General features: G+C 35.3%; 1 protein-coding gene and 1 non-coding gene across 2 annotated transcripts in view; one reads left to right on the top strand and one right to left on the bottom strand.

Annotated features, from left to right (window-relative positions):
* ENTREP2 (endosomal transmembrane epsin interactor 2) overlaps positions 1-24,541 on the bottom strand; it is a 1,562,546-nt gene that overhangs the window by 1,358,732 nt on the left and 179,273 nt on the right. The window lies entirely within an intron of this gene.
* LOC128665295 (U2 spliceosomal RNA) lies at positions 7,635-7,825 on the top strand. Its single transcript, XR_008403064.1, has one exon. It is a non-coding gene; the product is annotated as a U2 spliceosomal RNA (small nuclear RNA).

The raw sequence follows: 24,541 nt of genomic DNA, 5'->3' as shown, positions 1-24,541 counted from the left end.
GAGGTAAAAGGTGTATTAATATAACCGTGTTGGTTATGCAAAACTGGGGAATGGGTAATAAAGGGATTATCTATATTTTTAAACAAAAACAATGCTGGAGTAGACTGTCCCTTTAAATGGAGCGTGCTGAAGAAAAAAAACGAATGTTTATTGCTTGCACACTAACCCGACACCGTGTTAAAACTATAGTGCTAAACCGCAAGGTAGTTATATATATTTTAAATTCCAATTTTTTTACATAGAAGAAAATATTATTTATATATATATATATATATATATATATATATATATTATATCTATACCTATATATTTATATGAATATATAGGTATAGATATTATATACAGATATTTATAGAAATAAGCGGATTGTAAAGTATTTACAGTAAAAACACAATTAAGTACATTATTAAATATTAAGGGCCAGATTATGAGTGATGCGTTAAGAGTAACGCTTGAACGATAAGGGGTTTATTGTGGCTGTTTGCATGCATCGGGTTTTTGCTTGTATTACAAGTTGAAAGTAAATGCAATTGCTTAAACAAAATTGTTAAAAGTTAAAAAGTTAAAAAGTTAAAAAGTTAAAACGCGTCGGGTTATCATGACCTCAGAGCTCTGGTTTACTGTTTTGCGAAACAAGAGAGTGTCACAAAACACATCAAAAATACATTTCAAAGTACACTTACACACATAATAATAACACTATCTAATAAAAATATATACAAAAAAAATACTGCACAAAAAGTTAAAAGGATTCAAAGATATGAGGTCTCAGGTGTTTGAAAAAAAAGCAGATAATGGGCTTTAACATAGAGATATATACATATACATCTCTAAAAATGTGTTTGTGTTTATATATATATATATATTTATGTATTTATATGTGTACATATGTACATATATAAAAGTTAATTGGAGCCCTTTACAGTTAAGTAGATGAAAACAGGAAAAATCACATTTATGCAATATTCATATTTAATAAAGTGTTATACAGTACTGTGTATTTACTGTAAATATTTCACATTCCAATGTTCTGCACATCGCAGAGTATGTTCTATGTATTTTAAACAAATATTCCTATATATATATATATCTGTAAATATCTATATATAAGCATGTGTATATATGTGTATATACCGGTATATATATTTATATATAGGCATAAATATATATTTGTGCAAAACACCATCGGATATATATAGAAATATGTATTTATGAATAAATAAAACATATTCTTCTGTAAAGAATATTGGAATGTGAAATACTATTATTTTCATGTCGGGTTAGCACACTTGAGAATATACGATTATGTTTGCACGCGAGTAGGGTGTTTTTCCACTTTTTTTGCTCCATTGACTTATATGTGGAATTATTCTAATTTCTTCTTTTTACGTGCGCAAAAAAACTTACTTCTAGACCAATTAACGTGCGAGCGGGAGCACTTGTGTCTGAGGAAGGGGATGTAGTGTCTCTGAAATTTTACATTTGTCACAGTAAATTAGATTTTTCAAATACCCAGTGAGTGCAAGTTTTATTGTCGTTATTATATATAAACATATATATATATAAATACAAAAACACATATATATATATATACACAAATATTTATATATACGCACATACACATATTAAGATATAAATATAGCCCTTTCCATTCAAACACCTTGACATATATCATATACCTTTTAACCCTTTACGCTATGGGGTAGATGTAACAAGTGCCAGCCGGACATGATTCGCTGTAGTGAATAATGTCCACCCGACATCACTAAATGCCGACAGCATATGAAATGTAAAATGCTTGCGCAATGCCGTCCCCTGAACATTCGCGGCCGCTAGCAAGGGGTTTCAATTCCCGATCGGATTGGGATGATTGCAGGGCAAGTTAAGGAGCAGCAGTCTTACGACCACTGCTTCTTAACTTACGTTTCCGGTGAGCTGGAATCTTCGGGCGTAAAAAGCAGCATCTGCTGCTTATTAAATCTACCCCCATGTCTTCACTCGTGCAAACCCAGCTTGTGCTTATTTAGTTTTACACTCGAGCTAACATGTTTACTTTCAACTTGTAATACGTGAGCAAGTTAGTGAAGTTGTGATATTGGTATAGCAAGCCATGCTAACAATAGCCCGCCACTTGTAATCTAGCCCAGTACTTGTAATCTGTTTTAAAAAAAAACTAATTTATCTTAAAATATTTTTTAAATGAAAAAAATCTTGTGCAATAAGTAAAATAGATACATTTGAAATCCTCACTAAACTATTGCCAAGAATGTTTGCTCAAATCATGCTTTTTGTTATTATTTGCTAAGGATAATATTGTATCATTCTAAAAAGACATTAAGGGCTAGATTATGAGTGAAACGCAATATTGAGTATACACAAGCGCAATATTTGCAATCCATTCAGTAATACCAGGGCACATAAATGTTCGCTGGTATTACAAGTGCGGTGCAATGCGAACACAAGGTCTTCCATAGGCTCCAATGGGAGCTCCGTTTTAAAGTGAAACCGTTTGCTGGTTATTTGAGTGCCCGTTAAAATAGAGCTCCACTCGTAATCTGGCCCTAAATAAGAGCTCATAATTGTTATAAAATAAACTAATTAATTCAAATTTTGAAAATCAAATTCTCAAGGTTTAGACAGAATGTGCAATTTTTAGAGACTTTTCAAATGAATTCTATTACCTCATTTACTTTCTTTCTTGGTATCTATTGTTAAAAAGCAAAACTAGATTTGCTCTACTGTGAATTAGCTGGTGATTTCTGGCTACAAACACGTATTTATTATTATTTGCTCACTTGGGGACATAAAAAGCTGAACTAACAATATTGCGTACGAGTTTACATATTCCCCCATATAAGTCAATGGAGAAAAAAATGGAAAATAAAATCCTAACACTCAACTTGCGCGAAAAAACGATTGCATATTCTCATGCCGACCCGGCATGAAAATATGAATAATTTACATTCCAATGTTCTTCACAAAGAATATGTTCTATTAATTCCTAAAAAAATATTTCTACATATATTTGATGGTATTTTTGTACATTTATTCATATATATATATATATATATATATATATATATATACATGATTATATATAGGTATATATATATATATATATATATATATATATGAATATCTATTTATAAATACATAGAACATATTCTGCTATGTGCAGAACATTGGAATCTAAAACATTTACAGTAAATACACAGTTAAAACCTTTATTAAAAATGAATATTGCATAAATATGTTTTTCAATTACTTAACTGCAAAGGGCTCCAATGCACTTCTATATAATGTCTATATATGTATATATATATGTACAGTATTTATATGTTTATATGTGTTTATATGTCTGTAAATACATAAATACACATATAAATACATAAATACATATGTATACATATACATATTTAGACTTGTAAATGTATGTATCTCTATGTTAAAGCCATTTGCCTGCCTTTTTTTCAAACACCTGAGACCTCATATCTTTGAGCCTTTGATACTATTTTGTGCAATATTGTTTTTAAACTAATTTTTATTATATAGTTTTTTATGAGTGATTGTTATGTACTTTTAATGTGTTTTGTGCAATTTTTTTGTTTTGCGAAACAGTTAACCAGAGCTCTGAAGTTGCAGTTATCATTCTAGCGTAAATTGTTATTGTGCTCAAGCGATCGCATTTAATTTCAACTTGTAATAACAGCGCTAAGCCCGATAAGCACAAACACCCACGATAAACCCCTTATTGCTCACACACAAACATGTGCTCTCTACTTGTAATCTTGCCCTTGGATGTGTTTAGCAAGCTCCCATTAGTGGATTGCTGCTCTGGAGCTGGATTTAACTATGTGTTTAACCCCTTTGCAACTTACATAGACACCTCCTTACAGAATAAACAACTTCAACTGCTTTCATTCCCAGGTCCCGCCTCTCACCTTCTTTTTGCAGAAAAGCAAATTATAAGGACCCAGACTGTTCCCCACATTAAATAGTAGATATATTTATCTGAAACCTTTTTACTGCTGTGGAAGATAATGAGTGTAAATTGAGACCTCGGGCATGTGAGAATGATTAGCAAATGTACCTAATAGAATTTTTTGTACCTATTTTATTACAGCTGAATATTGTCTCAGCAGTTTAATATTAAAGCTGAGATATGATTCAACACACCAATGTCTTACACATAACTTGGCTATTGCTATTTTAATTAAGAATCATAGAAAGCTTGCTCTATTTGGCAAATCCATTGATCATACATTATCATGCAGAAGTGAAGACCCATTGCAATGGCTTATTTACAGGTCATTCTAGCTTCAATAACACATTATTTTTCAAGTTAAAAATAGTCAGGATAGATTATTTAAAATCAGAAAATTAGAGCTGTAGGAGAGTCAACATTTGCTCAGGGCTCAAAGATTTTAGACTCCAAATCAGGTTATAAAGTTCCTTGCCATTTCCACCGGGAGTTAGAATCAATTGGTTGTGAAGGATTATAAATTGCTGATATCGGTTAGAGAAGATTGTGGCTGAGCTCATCTACTGAAATTTCTTATTGTCTGCTAAGTAATTTGTAAATAATGAAGATGAGCAGGTGAAAAGGCAGCTATGAGGCCCATCTAAATCAGCACTCATATTAAAATTGTGAATGAGGAAATTAAAAATATATATATATATATGTAGGCTGTTTTCTCAGAATGACATCCAATATAGCCCAATATGGATAACATAATGTCACTGCTTCAGAAGAGGCAATTTTGCTTCTTTTTCAGTAAAAATAAAATAAAAAAAGAAGAAGAAAAAAAGATAGATCAAGGCTCAATCTACGACAGAAGCTCCAAAGCCCCAGGAGATTCTCATCTACAATTTTACACTCAACAACTGTTCTTTGGAGATAAAAAAAGATGTGAGAAATGTTAAGCCCAATATCTACATATCAAAGTGGTGAGCAAAGTAAGATCTTTGTTATATTATCCCCAGTACAAATCAATATTGCCAAACATTTAAAGTCAGTCTCACTTTATATTTGGGATATAGTTCATTGATAATGTGCTATTTTGTTTCACAACTTTGCCCTGTTAGTAAAATCTGCATAACAAAACCTCATGAAAGAATATTACCTAGAAGGCTGTCTTTAAAGAGCTGCAAGGAAAGGTTATTTAACTTACCAAATAAATGATGTAATCAGGAACTTTTTGCATATGTAAGCAGTATGTTATTATAATTATTATTTATTTGCAAAAAGCCACCAATATCTGTAGTGCTGGCCTGGTACATAAATAGTGGTACAAAACCATACTGATTAATGGGTGCAAAAGATTTTAAACAGATTTGTTTGTTTGTTGTAGCACAAGAAAAGGGTGTTTAAAGGGACAGTCTATACCTTAGTCGTCTTAAAATCTTGCCTTTGATTAAGTTTCAAATAGCCTCCAGCACCCTTTCTATATCATGCAGCAAGAATGGTAAAAAAGTTATTTTAAAATGAATATTGTTTCTGGCCACTTTGAAATGGCTGCTAAGCTCCACCCATTGATGACACCATGATCTGGGCTACATCTAAGCACTCTGCTAAATAGCATTGACAGTCTGTTGAGTCCAATTAGTGAGCTTTTTGTGATTGGACGGCATATGCAGCTGTATAGCATAGGGGGACTTTCATAAAAAATATACTGTTGATGAAACAGAGAACGTTTAACAATTTGCCTCTTGTGTTCCTTGAAATACAACATATTCATAAGTGGTTAAAAATACTTATGAATGTTTTGATGACATTTTGTTAATCTGCCAGTTATTGGGCATTTAATGTACATTTTAGAATGAAAACACCACTTAGCCCAATCAATAAGTTGGTCTGTAAATAATGAATGGTGCCAAGAGAGTCATTCAAAAGAGCTGTTTCATTCATAGTCTAGTTTATAGGACCCTAAAGTCTACTGTGATCAAAGATTACACAGCAATATACTCTGTTCAGGTTTGAAAACCATATCCCCAAAAGGAAATACATAACGTTAAGACTGCACAAAAAAGGTAATGTTAAAATTGTGGATATCTGACAAAGAAAAAAGGGAAGAGGTTGTAATAAAATATGTTTAAAGCACAACAGAATACAATATGTACAGAGTGGAATCATCTTTTTAAAGAAAGGAATGTGCAAGAACACAGAGCTGTGATCTGAAGCAACAGAGGAAATATAACTTACTTATACTTTAGTAGCAGGTAGCAGATGCAATGCAGGCTATCACATACACCAGGAACCTTCTGGAATATGAGGTTAGCAAGTTTATTATTAAAATAAAGGGCACACTTATTGATTGCACTGTCCTTTAGTGCATGTATCAGGGGGTTGCACTAAAACACATGAACAGAGCCACAAAGGCTTCTGCAAACTGCTCTGTCCCATTTTAATGTGCACAAAAAAAGAATAAAAGCAAAGTCCCAAGGGTTACAAATTAGAAAAACTGTGGAAAACATACAAATTTACTGAATAACTGAATCGGCCATTACATTTGAGACATATGGCTCCATATGGAGCAGCGAACGCTGCTTCGGAGACCGATCGTTTCAAGCTCGCCTGAAATTGAAGTTTAGAAGTAACGGTCATAAGACCGCTGTTCCTCAACCTGTCAGCCACATTGTAGGTGATTGACAGCCCCTGCTAGCGGCCGATTTAGCTATAGCAAATCATGTCCGCTAGACATTTAATAAATTTACCCCATATTATTAAACCATTAAAAGGACATAAAACCCAATTTTTTTCTTTCATGAATTAAAATTGAGCATACAATTTTAAACAACTGTTCAATTTATTTCTCTTATCAAATTTTCTTCATTCTCTTGGTTGAAGCAACAACAACGCATTACTGGGATCTAGTGGAACATATTGGGTGAGCTAATGACAAGAGACCTATATGTGCAGCAACCAATTAGTAGCTAGCTCCCAGTAGTGCACTGCTGCGCCTGAGCCTATCTAATAAAGAGTACGAGGCAAGAGAGCAAAGCAAATGAGATAATACAAGTAAACAGGAAAGTTTGTTTTTTTAAATTGCATGCTCTATCTGAATCATAAAAGTTTATATTTTACTTTTGTGTATAAACAATCAATTAATATATTAATATTTTGAAATAATAAGCTTCCAAAGCCTGATAAAATATGGTATTGATGTTTAATGGAAGTTTAAATAAATCTTATTTCTTTTTTTACTAAGGTTAGCATTTAAAACAATTAGACAAAATATTCAAATGGGAGTGTTTTAAATATCAATAATGTTTCTTTAGCAATTAAACATAAGTATTTTAAAGTTTACAAAACTGATCTTTAACCCTTTAATGACACAGCTTTCAGTTTGCTCAATTGTTTTATGACGGAAAAATTCCGTCACATGTCCTTAAGAGGTTAATTTGAAGCACAAGCAGTTAACAGATTTTCTCTACCTTATCTGTAAACTATGGGCTAGATTACAAGTGACACGTTATGGTTAGCGCAAACATAAGTTTTGCTCATATGACAAGTTGAAAGTAAATGCAACGGTATGAGCGCAAACTAAATTTACGCTCATGGGGTTAGTGTGACTGAAGACGTTGCATAAAGGGTTAGGGCCAAATAAAAAAAATAATTCAAAAAAAATATTTATATCGCTTCTCGGCCTTTTGGCTAAGATCAAGTGTAGTATCTGTTCTTATCAGTTTAATATCTGATACGCGCCCTATCTGGGTGCCATATATTAAATAGATTTTTGAAACAGGGAGATGGAAGAAGAGCTTGCTCTGTCCACTCCACGCATTGACCTGGTATTGCAGTACCTCCAGGACCGGTGCACCGAGAAAAAAAAAAAAAATATTTATAAAAAAAGTTATAAGGGTTCAAAGGTATATTGTATATAACAAGGTGTTTGAATGGAAAGGGCTATTTTATATATATATTTTATATATATATCGTATGAGGTAAGGTTATGGCTCAGTAGGTGTAAGGTGGCTCTCATTTGTCCTTGTACGGCTGCAGTGTCTCTCAGATGTGGATCTTGGTTCTGGATCCCGTCCCAATATAGTGGAAAGAAAGGCTCCTTGGGGATGGATGCAATACAGACCGCTCTTGAAATTCTTGAACTATTTCTGTTATCCAGTGGTGATCTTTACTTCTGAATAAAAGGCAATTTCACGTTCTTCCTTTTCAATAATTAAACTATATGATCTGTATCGTCCTTTATTTCCCCAGCGAGAATCAGCGAGAGCATAGATTTTTAAACAACTTTCAAATTTACTTCTATTATCAGTTTTGCTGCATTCTCTTAGTATCCTTTGTTGAGGGAGCAACAATATACTACTGAGAGCTAGCGGAATACATCAATAAGTTACTCACAAGGGGCATTTCTTTGCAGCCACCAATCAGCAGCTAGCTCCCAGCTCCTGAGCCTACCTAGATATTCCTTTTGACAGAGAATACAAAGAGAAGTAAATTAGAAAACTGTTTAAAATTGTATATTCTATCTGAACCAGAAAGGTAAACATTTAGGGTTTCATGCCCCTTTAAGTTTTGTAATTTAAATCAAATTTCTGTATTAGTTATCGACAGTGCACATGGAGACTTTATACAAAAACTACCTGATTTCTGTAAGGTTGAGCTTTTCTACATTACCTAGAAACTTCTCAGTCTTGTACACCATGACCAATTATAAGGTCAGATTTTTTTAAAATGTACTCACCGGCTTACCTTGACTGTTTGTAGGTGTTTGCATAGACTGTTTTTGCAACCATTTGTGCAGGAATGTGCTGGGATATTTTAAATATCAAAGGGTGATATCAAGACTCTGCAGTACTGGCTGATTGCACTATATAAGAATTGTTTTGAGATAAGCTCCCTTGATTTTGTTTTGTTTTATTTATACTTTTTTCTTTCTTTTTGTGTATGTAGTTGCATGTCTATTTTAGGCAAGTGGAAGCCAATGAAAATGACATTCGGCGAGATTACGAGTTCTGTTTTAGCCTTAAAAAGCAGCGTTAAGGGGTCCTAACGCTGCTTTTTATCTAACGCTGGTATTACAAGTCTGACAGGTAGAGGCTCACCGCTCACTTTTCTTCCGCGACTCGAGGCTACCGCAAATCCCCTTACGTCAATTGTGTATCCTATCTTTTCCATGGGATTTGCCTAACGCTGGTATTACGAGTCTTGGAAGAAGTGGGCGGTAGATGGGCTAACTCTGGAACATAAAGCTCTTAACTACAGTGCTACAAACTGCACTAACACCCATAAACTACCTATGAACCCCTAGGCCCCCCACATCGCAAACCCTATATTAAAATTATTTAACCCCTAATCTGCCGACCGGACACCGCCGCCACCTACATTATAGCTATGAACCCCTAATCTGCTGTCCCTAACATCGCCGACACCTATATTATATTTATTAAACCCTAATCTGTCCCTCCCAACGTCGCCGCCACCTACCTACACTTATTAACCCCTAATCTGCCGAACGGACATCGCCACCACTATAATAAATGTATTAACCCTTAAACCGCCGCACTCCGCCTCGCAAACACTACATTTTATTAACCCCTAATCTGCCCTCCCTAACAAACGACGCCACCTACCTACAATTATTAACCCCTAATCTTCCGCCCCCAACGTCGCCGCTAAAAGTTAAATAACTTTTCACTTTAGACTGGCATAGTAAGCCCTTTCTTTGTCCTTTAAGCACAACATTTCTTTTGTTTGGCACTTTGGAGAGAGAACAGAAGGAAGCTTTGTGTACATTCTATGGATGCACAATAACATTACTCCAGTGGAAGTTCAGGTTTGAGATTCTATGGGGCTGAATTATCATTGTCTGGCAGACACGATACGCTGTAGTGGATTATGTCTGCCAGACATTGCTGAATGCCGACAGCAATTTAACATTGCACAAGCAGTTCTAGTGAACTGCTTGTGCAATGCCGCACCCTGAAGATTCACAGCCAATCGGTCGCTAGCAGGGGGTGTCAATCAGCCTGATCGTATAGGATCGAGCGGATTGATGTCCGCAGCCTCAGAGGCGGCAGACCAGTTAAGGAGCCTGAAGGCTCGATCAGAAACAGGGTCATTGAGGGCGGTTCGGCCCTTGATAAATGGGCCCCTATACATTTTTGTACACACTGTTTCTTTGTGATCTACCCGGTTTATTAAATGCTTAAAATTTAGATAGAATTAATTTAATTGTCTGAAATGTGGTATTTCCTATTTTGTAATCCCTACAAAACTGGACAAATTTAAATAATCTGTAAAATGTGACTTAATGTGACACTCTGAGGTTTTTTGTAATTAAAGGGACAGTATACACCATTTTTCATATAAATGCATGTAATAGACACTACTATAAAGAAGAATATGCACAGATACTGATTTATAAATCACGTACAAAATCTTTTAAAAACTTACTTAGAATCTCCCAGTTTAGAACTGTTGATGAGGTTAGGCTGGGACACCAGGGGTGGAGAAAGCAGGAAGAGAAGACACTCCCCCCTCCACCTACCCTGCATATAAAAAGGCCCATTACACTATCAAGAACAAACAGTAATCTGTAGACTTGAGTCTACATCTTATACTTTGGGGCTTGGTTAGGAGTCTGAAAATCAGCACAATGTTATTCAAAATTAAGCAAATCTATACATTGTTACAAAACTATTCCCAAATGAAATAAATAAATGGATTAAAACATTTATGCCAAGAAAAATCTAGTGTACAATGTCCCTTTAATATTGTACCTATGTTGATGTCAACTGATGTCTCTTTATAAGCCATATGTTTTAAAATAAAATGCTTATAACTTTGGAGTGAAATAATCAGTTTGGATGATTGTGTATATTTATTCAGTTATGCAGTTTCCACAAAACAATTGAAGGCAATTGGTTAAGAAGGTTATATACTATTTAAAGGTATTTCAATTGACTAGTAGAGTCATGGTATTCATTTTTTTTTTTTCAAATTCAAAGTCATTGTAATCTGTCATACATAATGAAAAACCTTATAGTTATTCGTGTGGTTACCCAGACTGAAAAGTCCATTCTGGTTATATGGTGCACATAATTCTGCCAACACTTGCAATTGATTGGAATTCAATAGAAAAGGAATCAAAAAACACTCAACAAGTTAAAGGGACATGAAATCCAAAAAAAAAATCATGATTTAGAAAGAGCATGCAATTTTAAACAACTTTCTAATTTACTTCTATTATCTAATTTGCTTAATTCCCTTGATATCCTTTGTTGAAAAGCATATCTAGATAGGCTCAGTAGCTGCTGATTGGTGGCTGCACATAGATGCCTCGTGTGATTGGCTCACCCGTGTGCATTGCTATTTCTTCAACAAAGGATATGTAAATAATGAAGCAAATTGGATAATAGAAGTAGATTGCAATGTTGTTTAAAGCTGTATTCTCTACCTGAATCATGAAAGAAAAATGTTGGGTTTAGTGTCCCTTTAAGCAAATTGTTCTAGCACACCAAACTAAAAAGTGAATTAAAGTTGGTGCTTAAAATGGTCAATATGTTTTTAATTAGCATTTGTGAAATTTAAAGCAACAGTAAACACCAAAAATGTTATTGTTTAAAAAGATTGATAATCCCTTTATTTATCATTCCCTAGTTTTGCATAACCAACACTGTTATATTAATATACTTGTTTACTTCTATGATTACCTTGTAACTAAGACTCTGCAGACTGCCCCTTATCTCAGATCTATTGACAGACTTGCATTTCTGGAAATTAGTGCTGACTCTTAAATAACTGCACGGGCGTGAACATAATGTTATCTGTATGGCACACATAACACCCTCTAGCTGTGAAAAACTCTTAAATGCATTCATACAAGAGGCGGCCTTCAAGGGCTTAGAAATTAGCATATGAGCCTACCTAGGTTTAGCTTTCAACTAAGAATACCAAGAGAACAAAGCAAATTTGATGATTAAAGTAAATTGCTAAGTTGTTTAAAATTACATGCCCTATCTGTATCATGAAAGTTACATTTGGAACTTTACTGTCCCTTTAAGCAAAAAATACATTTTTGAAAAGTGTTTCTTATGGTTTGGAATTATGTTGACGCGTTTTAATAAAGTGCATATGGCAGGTAAGGGTAGTACAAAGCTGTCCCGGGTTCAGGTTGCTAGCCATCTGTCCCGCATTGCCCCATGCATTATTTTAAAATTTGATTGGGCCCATACTCAGAAGCAGATGGCTTTTCTCTCCCAGGGTTAGATACTTGTTAAATTATCTGTGGAAAAAGAATGGTGCGTGGGTTAAGCAGGAGTAAGAAGGCTGTATACCCTCTGACCTCAGGTAATGAACACCTCTAACCTCTGGTAGTGATGACGTCTAACGCCTGTTGATAATACTAGCATGCCTTCAGTTTTATATGATGAGCAGTGCTAACACCAGGGTAACGAACAATGGCAGCCGCAGACTGCCAGCTAATGTGCTTGCCAACCCCAGGACACCATACAATGAATTACAGATACCCATATATGATGTAGTGGATGTGTGTCTATCTGTATCTATAAGTGTGTGTGTGTATCTGCATGTATAAGCTATGTAGTGTGTGTTTATCTGTGTGTATAAGTGTGTGTGCATCTGCATGTATAAGTTTATGCTATGTAGTGTGTGTGTCTGCATGTATAAATGTAAGCTATGTAGTGTCTGTTTGCATGTATAAGTGTATATTGTATGTTATGTAGTGTGTATATATGCATGTATAAGTTTAAGCTTTGTAGTGTGTGTATCTGTATTTATAAGTTTAAGCTATGTAGTGTGTGTATCTGCATGTATACGTGTATGCTGTGTAGTGTGTGTGTGTGTATCTGCATGTATAAGTGTGTATGCTATGTAGTGTGTGTGTGTGTATCTACACGTATAAGTGTATGCTGTGTAGTGTATGTGTATCTGCATGTATAAGTGTATTATATGTAGTGTGTGTGTATCTGTATGTGTTAGTGTATGCTATGTAGTGTGTGTATCTACATGTATAAGTGTATGCTAAGTAGTGTGTGTGTGTGTATCTCCATGTATAAGTGTATTATATGTAGTGTGTGTGTTTATCTACATGTATAAGTGTATGCTATGTAGTGTGTGTATCTGCATGTATAAGTGTATTGTATGTAGTGTGTGTGTATCTGTATGTGTTAGTGTATGCTATGTAGTGTGTGTATCTGCATGTGTAAGTGTATGCTATGTAGTGTGTGTGTATCTGCATGTATAAGTGTATGCTATGTAGTGTGTGTGTGTATCTGCATGTATAAGTGTATGCTATGTAGTGTGTGTGTATCTTCATGTATAAGTGTAAGCTATGTAGTGTGTGTGTATCTGCATGTGTAAGTGTATGCTATGTAGTGTGTTACTGTGTATTTTTGCTGACTTTAAAGGCCAGACTCTAGAATATTATTGGGGAATGCAGATAGCAGTTTTAAAGACTCTATTATTAAATGTCCAATTAAGCTAAAAATATTTAGCAAATGTTAATTAAATACAGAGCTCATATAGCTATACCAGTGGTTTGAGCTTGTGTTTGATTTGCTGCCTAGGAGTATTAAAATATATGCCCGTCACATTTAAAAATTTTGCCACGGGGGGGGGGGGGCTGTCCCTCTTTTGAATTATGAAATGTTGGGAGGTATGCACATGTCACATAGCCTGTCAGTAGAGAACCCATGTGACATGAAATGTAGCAGAAACTAAACTTAGTTTTGCTAAGAGAAATTATTATTATTATTATTTCTGCCCCTGCTAGTAGTGGGATTAATAATGACCAATCATATATATTTCTGATATAAATAAACTTTACTAGTATATAAGTTGTTATACATAGCAAGAGCCTCACTGTCCCTCCTTACAGAGTGCCTGTTTGTATGAGCATGTCCAGCAAGCAGAATAAAAGTTCAAACCTTATCCAGGGCCTGCATTATTTGTATATATTTGTCTGGTCTACATTATTTCTCCACCTGGCAAAAATCCTTTTTGGCTACAGTTTTACATAAACTGTGTGTGTGCTGATAAACTTATGCAAGTCCAAATCTCTAGAAAATGTTAATTAAAAATAAGTTATTGTAAGACAAGACAATATTTGTAATTAAAGACACATGGTAAACAAATATTGAAGCACTTGAAAGTGATGCAGCATAGCTGTAAAAAGCTGACTAGAAAATATCACCTGAACATCTCTATTTAAAAAAATGAGTTTAATCAGCCAATCAGAATGCAAGTTCCAGGACTTGCGAGTGAGTCATTTTAGACTTTTAGAGGTGTTCCAATGATATTTTCATGTCCACTTTTTAAAGTCATGCTTCATCACTTTCAAGTGATTTAGCATATGAGTAGTATGTCCCTTTAATATCAAGTAACCAAATTATTTAAACATTATTTAAACATCTAAATAAGCCTCCTTTTTAATCTCATATATTTCAGTTTCTCTGTTAAACACATTTACCTCTATATAGTCTATAGCTAAAGATAAGTATTCAGAATTTTTTTTTTTAATTTTCAGGCAATAAAGCAATTACAGAGTAATGCCTTTCAACTATTTATCCTGGAGTATCTTGTTCACATAAATACGTTTAAAACAGGTCTGCAATTTATATCAATTAACAGGTAATCAGTAGTATAAAGTTCCTAATTTATTCAATTGTTTATTATTAATATTTTTATTATTACATTGTTGCTTTCATATATCATATACCTTTCCCGTGAATCTTCTTTTTTATAAATATATATTATAATAATTATTTACAAAGCTAAATTAAAAATTAAAATGCAGAGCAATGGGTGAAATTTGTTTTCCACTATGTTTAGTTTTCAAAACAATTAAAGAGGTAATACTGTGATTTATAAGAAGCATAATTTTTAGAATGACATTTAATGCATAATTCTTTACATCACATACATTATACAACATACCAGAAATAGTTTTCATATTTAAACCCATAAAAAAATAAAAGTGTGGATCACTTTGTACATTGACAGCGTTATAACATTATCAAAAATACAAAAAAAGTTAAATTCACTTAATACTTTATTTATACCCCAATATCTCACATACTGTGCTTTTAATTCTATCCAGGTTTGACTCTTTGAGTAAACAAACCTTTAAAAAATAGAATAAAAACAAAAACAAGCTTACTTGACTTTTTGTGTAGTAGTGTAATTTAAGCTGTAAAAACTGCTCAGTTCATGCAAAATGTTTTATAGCACTTTTTTAACATAGCAGGGTGTGATATATTAGACCCATATAACTATCCCATGCTGCTAGACAAGCAGTATATTTTGCAAAGTGAATATAGCACAGCACACACTATTTGCTTTTTAAGTACTTTTGTATGTTGTAAACAATCTTACAAATGCTTAAAGAAAGAATTCTAGTAAATTGGTTTGCCTGCTAAGGTTTTTCAAATTAATCATTTTCTAGATTGCAGTGATTTTTCAATTTTAAAGGGATACTAAACCCAAATTTTTTCCTTCATGATTCAGATAAAGCATGCAATTTTAAGCAACTTTCTATTTTACTCCTCTTACCATTGTTTATCTGTTCTCTTGCTATCTTTATTTGAAAAAGCAGGAATGAAAAGTTAGGAGCCGGCTCATTTTTGGTTCAGCACCTGAGTTGCACTTGCTGATTGGTGGCAACAACAATAACAACAACTGATGGTTAATAAAGATTAAGCTCTCATCAAGGAAAATAATCACAAAAACTTCTTTAGAAACATTAGTAAACAGTGATCTTAAAACAGTTGTTTCAGTTGTTAACTTTCTGCCACATCAAAGGTGGAAGATTACAGTAACCCGGGCTGTTTTGATTAGGGTGTTTGACAGCACTGCTCTCACATGACTGGTTGGGAAATTTGTCCACCAGAAAAATGATAAATTGGTCCCTAAGACTCAACACCAATCAATATTTGGAAGGATAGAAGGAAATAGCCCACAATTTCATATACGCACAAGGAACGCCCATGTTCAGCCCATTTTATGAAAAAACAACAAATACGCTTTGCATTTTGTACTTATAAGTACAAATTTCTGTGTGTTTTTTTCAAATCCAGTGTACTAAAATGATGATTTATGTTGTGCATATTTGATATGATTGTTTCCTGCGTTATTTACACAACAAATTTTACGTATTTGGTAAAATATGATTCTTTGGTGAAGTACTTTGCTACAATTTTGATGCACCTTAACAATACAATACAATTTTTCCTGTTAAATTTTGAGTGAATGGTTAAACTATTTGTTTTGTAAGAGGATTAAAATACAAATTTCATTGTTTATTTTTTATACGATAAGACAGTACACACCCTTTAGTGAGACACCCTGTTTTCAGGCTTTAGATCATTCCACCAGGGAAATAGAAGGACTGGTGAGCATTCTTTAATAATCCCTCCAACCCACAGAGCTTTAGATCATTGGTTCTAAAGAGTCTAATTTTTGGGGTGGCTGCATTTTGACCTTGATCAAAGTTGCAATTTGATAAAATTGTTTAAGACTGTAAATTAAAGGACAATGAGATACATTTGAATTGCATAATCAACACATTCATGATAAAAAGGCAATGCAATAACGCAATCTTAATTTCAAATGAGTAGTAGATTTTTCTCTGACAAATGTTTAAAGTTACTTCCAGTTTCCCAGCCACTGTATCATATGTCAGCCATCAGCCAATCACAAAATGCATATACATATTTACTTGTACACATGCTAGGAGCAGTAGGAGCTGGCACTTCAGAAAGTATACATATAAACGATTGCATGCTCTATCTGAATCATGATATCTTACTTTTAACTTTAAGTGTCCCTTTAGGATTGCCTTAAAATTTAGTATATAACACCGAAGACAAACAGATTATAAGAAATTGTTTTTCTGGAACCTGATGCCCTATTAATTCTCTTTTAGATGTTTTACCCTTAAACATGATTACGGTATATTATTGCCACATATTTTATAATTAGAATATAATAAGTCATCTAGATGGGCATTGCTTAAGGTAGAAACATTATATAAACATTGTTTATCTTGTAATCATTTGTAAGGGATACTCCTTTACTCTGTTAACTTAAAAATAATGTGTATGTATATCTATCTATCTATCTATCTATCTATCTATCTATCTATCTATCTATAAATATATATATATAATAAATAGCAATCACATAGTTAAAGTGATGTATTACAGCATTTACTCATTTTTTACTAGTGTATCTGGGCCAATCAAATAATGTGCTAATGATTTGTTCTTCATTAATGAAAACATTACTTAAAATAATATGTGTGATACATTATTTTTAACACGGATTTAGAAGCTGTAGGAATTGGCACAAAAACGTCTATGCCAGCCAATTCTCTTTCAAATCAATTTTTCAGTGCCCATTTGTGCAGGCTGCAGCTGCATCTTTATTGGAATTGTAAATCCTAAGAAACTGGAATTTATTAAAGAATCTTCTAACCTTCCTGGGTAGAAAAAAATGCTCACTTAATCACATTTCTAAATGGCACTTCATTAATGGGGTCCTTGGCACCAACACAATGATAAAAGCTTAAAGCAGATGTTCAGAACTACATTATTCCCTGAAATGCTGTTATAACCTAAAAGAATACTAATATGAGAATGCAAAAAAAATGTCTTGTAGGTTTTTTGAAGAAACTTCATACTTAATTTAATAATGAAGAAATGATGCCAAACATATTCATTATCCTCTGAAAAGGATAATTCTTGTAAGACTTATTTATACAAGACTTATTAGATATATAATTGGAATATACAAATCATCCAAATGTAAAAAAAAAGCTTTGATGAACACTCACAAAGAACTGAAGGTATTTAAAAACTAGCATAAATGACATTGAACACAGTGCAAAAATATTTGTGTCTATAATTAAATGAAAAACACAAATTTTGTTCATATTCTCCTAATATACATATCTTCTATTTTACCAAGTTGTTCATTAATTTATTTTTTACATGAATTATTTTGTTAACACAATTATCTTAAAATATGCTTATGACAACTACAAAAGTGGTATTTATTTAGTAAGGTTTATGTACATACTAGCTGTGATAGACCTATCATATTTCAACATAATGTTTAAAATATTAAGATTATCGATTGTAGGTTTTCAGTTAAAATATGAAGTAAAGAAAACTTACAAGTGATATTGCATTTAAGAACTGTTATAATTAAACAATATTTGCAATGAAGTTGACTGGGTAATTGTCAGAATTGGTGGTACAAACTTAGAAGAACTCTGAAAGACAATGGGCTAGATTCATTTAATTCTATGCAAAGGAAAATATTGTACTGCACTTTCCTTACTAATATGGCCTACTTTTCCTGTAATCCTGGAATGCATCTTGCAGCATTCCGAACCCTGACCCTACAAAATACTACACAGGTGCCTGGATTAAAAAAAAAATGTGAATGAATATCTTGCAGAAAAACTCAATGCAACATTGCACATTAAAATTCAAAGAGTTTTTTTACCCACCCCTCATCACATCTGCAAGTTGTGAGTCACACCTCCAATGAGCTGTCTTGTGAAGAATCAGAAAACCACTTTCAAAATGTTACACAGCAAACTAATTAAATCAGGAAAAAGTATCAATCGATAAAACGGTCCACTCTAACATATTCACAAAAGAAAACTTGAAAAAGGAAACAACAATCGAGACAATGGGCCCCATTTATCATAATTAAGCGTTAAATTACACGCAAAATAGACTACTCAAGGTTATCATGTTGTCAATGTATAAAAAATTGTCCAAATCTATTTAAGTTCTGTTGTGGCGATCAACATTCAAGGTAGCTGGATTACTCCATAATATTATTGAAATTGTGCAAAATTGATCTAGAGGAAGATTCCACTGATTTAAATTTATTATATTTTCAACTTGTACGTTCACATACTGAATGATAAGTCAAACCAGAGTCTCAATCCGCGAGCTTTGTGCAAGTAAACACTGTCAGAAACAATGGGATGTATCCATAACTAGATGAAAGCAGGGTATAACCGCAATATTATATTATACAGTTTATTTTAGATTACGAGAGGAGCACAATATTGCGCTTTCATGAACATGATATTTGTACTCCACTCAGTAATACCTGCTTACATAAATGTGCGCTGATATTATAAGTCAGACGCAATGGAAGGCAACCTGGAAGCCTTTTTATGTAATGTAGATACACATATTAAAACATAAATATATGGGGGGGCGGAGTTTGCCACGCTACTGAGTGGTCACGAATTGAGAGAGCTCTGCAGACCTATCTTTGTTATTTTTATTTAAACCCAATCTACTCATTTTATTTTTTTTCCTTTATCTCCCTAACCCCTCTGGGATAATTTTTTTCTTTTCGCTAGGAGTAATTACCACGCTCACAAAGAGTTATTTTAACAACTCGATGAAAAGATTCTTTGCTGCGCCACAACCCGCAGCTACGCTAACATGGACTTCCGGTTCAGCGCTCCCTGTCTGGCACTGCGAGCTGAACTAGTCAGCGCTTAGACTGCAAACTCCCTAAGCTGTCTCCTTTACTGCCGCACAGCAACCCGACCATCGCTGCAATCACAGCCTACCTCTACTACCCTGTAGGTAACACCGGGAGAGAGCGCAGCTTCCTGACCCTACCGGAGAGTGCCCTACTCCTCACCGCTCATGAGACAACTCTGATACACTCACCGGTAGTTTGCATGGTCACAACCTGCTTATCACACCTGGACTTCACCCCAGAGCTCCCTTACAGAGGCAGATCCTCAATTGCCTGTTTCCCGGAACCCTCATCACGCATCTATTGCCTGAGACAGCACTGGTGACAGACGGCACACAAACTTTCAGGGTAAGCAGATTCTACAGATTACTATAAGGTAGCAGGGATAACTTAAGCTGCCCAAATTACACTGACTAAACTATGAATATCTGAATCGCCTCACCCACTTGTCATTCACTGCAAACGAGGGGAGATGGTCTGTACAACATTCAACTTCTCTGAGCCAGCTACAGCAGGCCCCACTTCCTAGAAGTTCCACTGACAATCAGTAATTACTTGGGGCATTCTTTTACTGCCTGCTAAATAAACAGAGCACCTATCTAGAAAACCTTCCTTATGCGTAGCTACCCCACATGCAATAGAGGTACCTATATCAACTGTCTATCTTCCCTTCTCCCTGTACCCTGTACAGATGTTACAAATAATGGATGCTGCTATCTCAATATATCTCTGAGGTCAAGAACACTAAACCACATTGACTGTGACCTGAGCAGTGATATTCTCCTTTAGAGACTTACCCACTCTGCCTACAATCAGCACAGTCCACTCCAATAACCTGGACACACAGTTTTCCAGACAACCAGTACTTCCACTCTCCCAGGTTTTTTTTTTTTTATTACTACACAAAATTATTCCTACCTACTAGGTACAACACCTCATCAATATCTCTCTTTACCTCTTGATTCTCAGCTGTGCAACCAACCACTGCAACATTTATTCGCCCTCTCTCCCCTCCCTTTCCCGTCGGCCCACAGTGCCCACGGGTCATACCCCATAACTCCTTTTCCCCTACTCGCTCGGAAGAGAGCAATGCCTGGGGGAGAGAGACGCTTTATCAGGTGACATCAACTAGAATAACTTTGGTTAGACCTGAGAGACTGCAAAGGGAACACAACTCAGATATTGTGAGAAACTTTCCCCTAATTACGAAATAAATCTCTAACTTCCTAGCCGCAACCACATGCTGGGCTAAGCGCCATTCTCAGGGGGGTGCCTGACAAATTCTCCTTGCTCTACACCTCAACACCACAGTTGATCCTACAATATCTTCAAGAAAGTCTCTGTTTTTTTCTGAACCATCATAAGTAAGATGGCCCACTCACAGAGGAAGAAACCGAAACACAGAGACATACCAAAACGGACACTGTCGGATCACTTCCCAAATAAGAACTCATTCGAACAGGATCTATCTGATGACGACTCAAGAGACTCAATTACCTCAACTAAAGGTCCTTCTCGGTCTCTTTCCGATTCTGCAGAAAGAGTCTCTCATTCCTCTGCGTCAATCCTTGAATCCATCAAGGATCTTTCCAACAAAATGGACTCACATTACACATCCCTGAAGCAAGAACTTAAAGCTTCTGTTTCTGAACTGAAGAGAGATATCTCCCTATTAGGGGAGAGAACGGAATCCCTTGAGAAAAAGCAAGAGGATTTACATGTCGATCACTCTAACCTATTAAGCTATACCCAGTCACTGGCAGAAATGATATCTGGGCTAGAAACCAAATTAGCAGACCAGGAGGATAGATCCCGTCGGAACAACCTCAGGATCAGAGGTATTCCTGAAGAAGTTACCCCTACGGATCTACCTAACCACCTCCAGGCCCTCTTCACAGAGCTTCTTGGGTCCGTATCCTCCCAGGAGAGCCTTATCGACAGAGCCCATAGAGCCCTTAGGCCAAGAAATGCCCCCATGGGGGCGGCGAGGGATGTAATTGTTCGACTACATTACTTTACATTTAAAGAAAAAGTGCTCAGGGCTTCGTTCCAGAATAAGAACCTGAAAGATCCATATCAAGATGTACAGATATTCCCAGACCTCTCGGCTCACACTCTATCTAGGAGAAGACTCTTTCACCAAGTTACCCAGTGCCTCCGTAATAATAACATTAAATATAGATGGGGCTTCCCTGTTCGTTTGTTCTTTCAATTCAATGAGACCTCATACATCATCACAACTCTTGAACAAGGATTTCAGACCTTACAGTCCCTGAAACTTCTTCCGCCTAACAATCAGCCTTCTACGCTTCTGGAACATCCAAAGAATCTCAATGCCACAGCCGCCCCTTGGCGACCCCCACACCAAGCTCTGAGCTTTCAGTCTTCAAGAGAAGCCCCTTCTTCAATGTCATCCTCCAAAAGATCTCAGATGTAGGAAGTCTGACCTAATGGTCACCACTCTGCTTTTTTCTACTGCTAAACTGCACAAGGACCATAACCTTTGAACTACCCTATCTTCCACAAGTTTATTAATGTTTTGGCTTATTGTCCCTTTCTACCTGAGACACCCCACGGGTGTTATCCGACTCTTCAGGACTTCCTACTTCCGGTGTCTGAATAAAGATGGATGGGTAATGTAAAGTCTTCTTTCCATCTCTAGAGACTATCTACCTAACTGTTGAATTTAGTTGCTTTTTATATTCTTGTTTACACTGTATATCTTTAGTCATTTGATTTAATTGAAATTTGTTCACACACCTCGAATTGTTATCTAGCCTTTGAAATGTGATAATTCACAGACCAGATGTTTGCTTAGTCCCTGTCAGCTTCAACCCCTGGAACATACTTTAGGTATCTCCTACACATCTACTCTTTTACATCAGGCAATCTGTTTATTTCATATGCCTTACTTCTAGCCTATCCGGGGTACTCCCCCTCTCTATTTTGAGAGGTAAGTGTATATATACGTTTAATAGTAATTACCTCAACCCATAACTGTTCAACTAGCTCTGCTCATTATTTCACATAGAAGACACTTATTAGCGAAACCTGGGGTCATCCTTAGGTGATGGAGTTCACTTATATTCTATCTTCAGAACCCTTACATTCATCCCACCTGACTTCATTTTTTTCTAAGCTCCTTGTGAAGTCATTTAGGATGAATCTTGCAAGCCAATACACCAATATATTCTTCCCCACTGGTCCTGAATATTAGAGTCATCATGCGCATGGGGCCGGCCCTCATAAGACTGAGTTAATCATGTGAATCGTCTTCAACCTAGGTACTATTCCATAAGTTTCCTATCATAGATTGGAAATCCTGAGACTTGTGTGATTCGGTCCCATCTGCTATGTCTTTGTATATATAGGATATTTTTATACTATGCAAGATATACTTGAAATGTTTGAAAAGTTATTTTTGTTTATGTTGATGTATTTATTCAATGTTTAATGACACTGTATATCTTTAGTCATTTGATTTAATTGAAATTTGTTCACACACCTCGAATTGTTATCTAACCTTTGAAATGTGATAATTCACAGACCAGATGTCTGCTTAGTCCCTGTCAGCTTCAACCCCTGGAACATACTTTAGGTATTTCCTACACATTTACTCTTTTACACCAGGCAATCTGTTTATTTCATATGCCTTACTTCTAGCCTATCCGGGATACTCCCCCTCTCTATCTTGAGAGGTAAGTGTATATATACGTTTAATAGAAATTACCTCAACCCATAACTGTTCAACTAGCTCTGGTCATTATCTCACATAGAAGACACTTTTTAGCGAAACCTGGGGTCATCTTTAGGTGATGGAGTTCACTTATATTCTACCTTCAGAACCCTTACATTCATCCCACCTAACTTCATTTTTTTTAAGCTCCTTATGAGGTCATTTGGGATGAATCTTGCAAGCCAATACACCAATATATTCTTCCCCACTGGTCCTGAATATTAGAGTCATCATACGCATGGGGCCGGCCCTCATAAGACTGAGTTAATCATGTGAATTATCTTCAACCTAGGTACTATTCCATAAGTCTGCTATCATAGATTGGAAATCCTGAGACTTGTATGATTCGGTCCCATCTGCTATGTCTTTGTATATATAGGATATTTTTATACTATGCAAGATATACTTGGAATGTTTGAAAAGTTATTTTTGTTTATGTTGATGTATTTATTCAATGTATAATGAACCACTCTATTGTCCTATCATTGACAACATTAGAGTCTTATCTCTTCTTCATTACTATTTCTATTGACTTTAACTTGATAGGTGAGACGAGGCCCACGTCCAGGCACCCCCCCTCCTCGCGGTCTTACACTTCTCTCTAACTTCACCCCCCCCACCCCAGTTCAACTTATAATAGTCCCCCAGGAGACTCTACAATACAGATTTACTTTGATAGTTACAATAGCCCTTACTTTATAGTTTTTACTTCTAACTTTATTCCTTCCCCTTTGCTTTTTTGTCCTGATCAACTATTCCCTTATCCCCTTTTTCCCCTTTGCTTCCCCTCCTGGAGGTTTTTCCCCTTTTCCTTTTTCTCTTCTCCCAGGTCTGCACCCATATACATATATATATGCCACAATATCCTTTTACTAACAGTCCATATTCTAAGCAACTCTAACCCCCCTCTACCCCCTCCTCGTAACTCCCCATTACCCCCCAAATCTGAGCGGCTTTTGCCCGCTGCATCCCTCTCCCCTAACTCATTCAGTGGGCTTTACAGGTATTCGACTAGAATTTTTTTTTTTATCCTAACTCTCTCATAGTTACTTTCTATCTTTTTTTTCCACTTTTTCTTTTTATGCTTTATAAGACATAAGGGAACACTGACATATACCCATGATGTCTGAATTAAAGTTGTTGACCCTTAATGCCCAAGGTCTCAACTCTCCAACCAAACGCAGTCTTCTGCTTTCTATGTTATCACGTAACAAAATTGACGTAGCCTTTATCCAAGAGACTCACTGGCTTGCTAACACAAGCCTCATATACTCATATAGAAAATTCCCCACTGTAATTACAGCTTC

Source organism: Bombina bombina, chromosome 6 (assembly GCF_027579735.1).
Source record: "Bombina bombina isolate aBomBom1 chromosome 6, aBomBom1.pri, whole genome shotgun sequence".
In the NCBI taxonomy this organism is placed as follows: Eukaryota; Metazoa; Chordata; class Amphibia; order Anura; family Bombinatoridae; genus Bombina; species Bombina bombina.
This window is presented reverse-complemented; position numbering and strand designations above follow the sequence as displayed.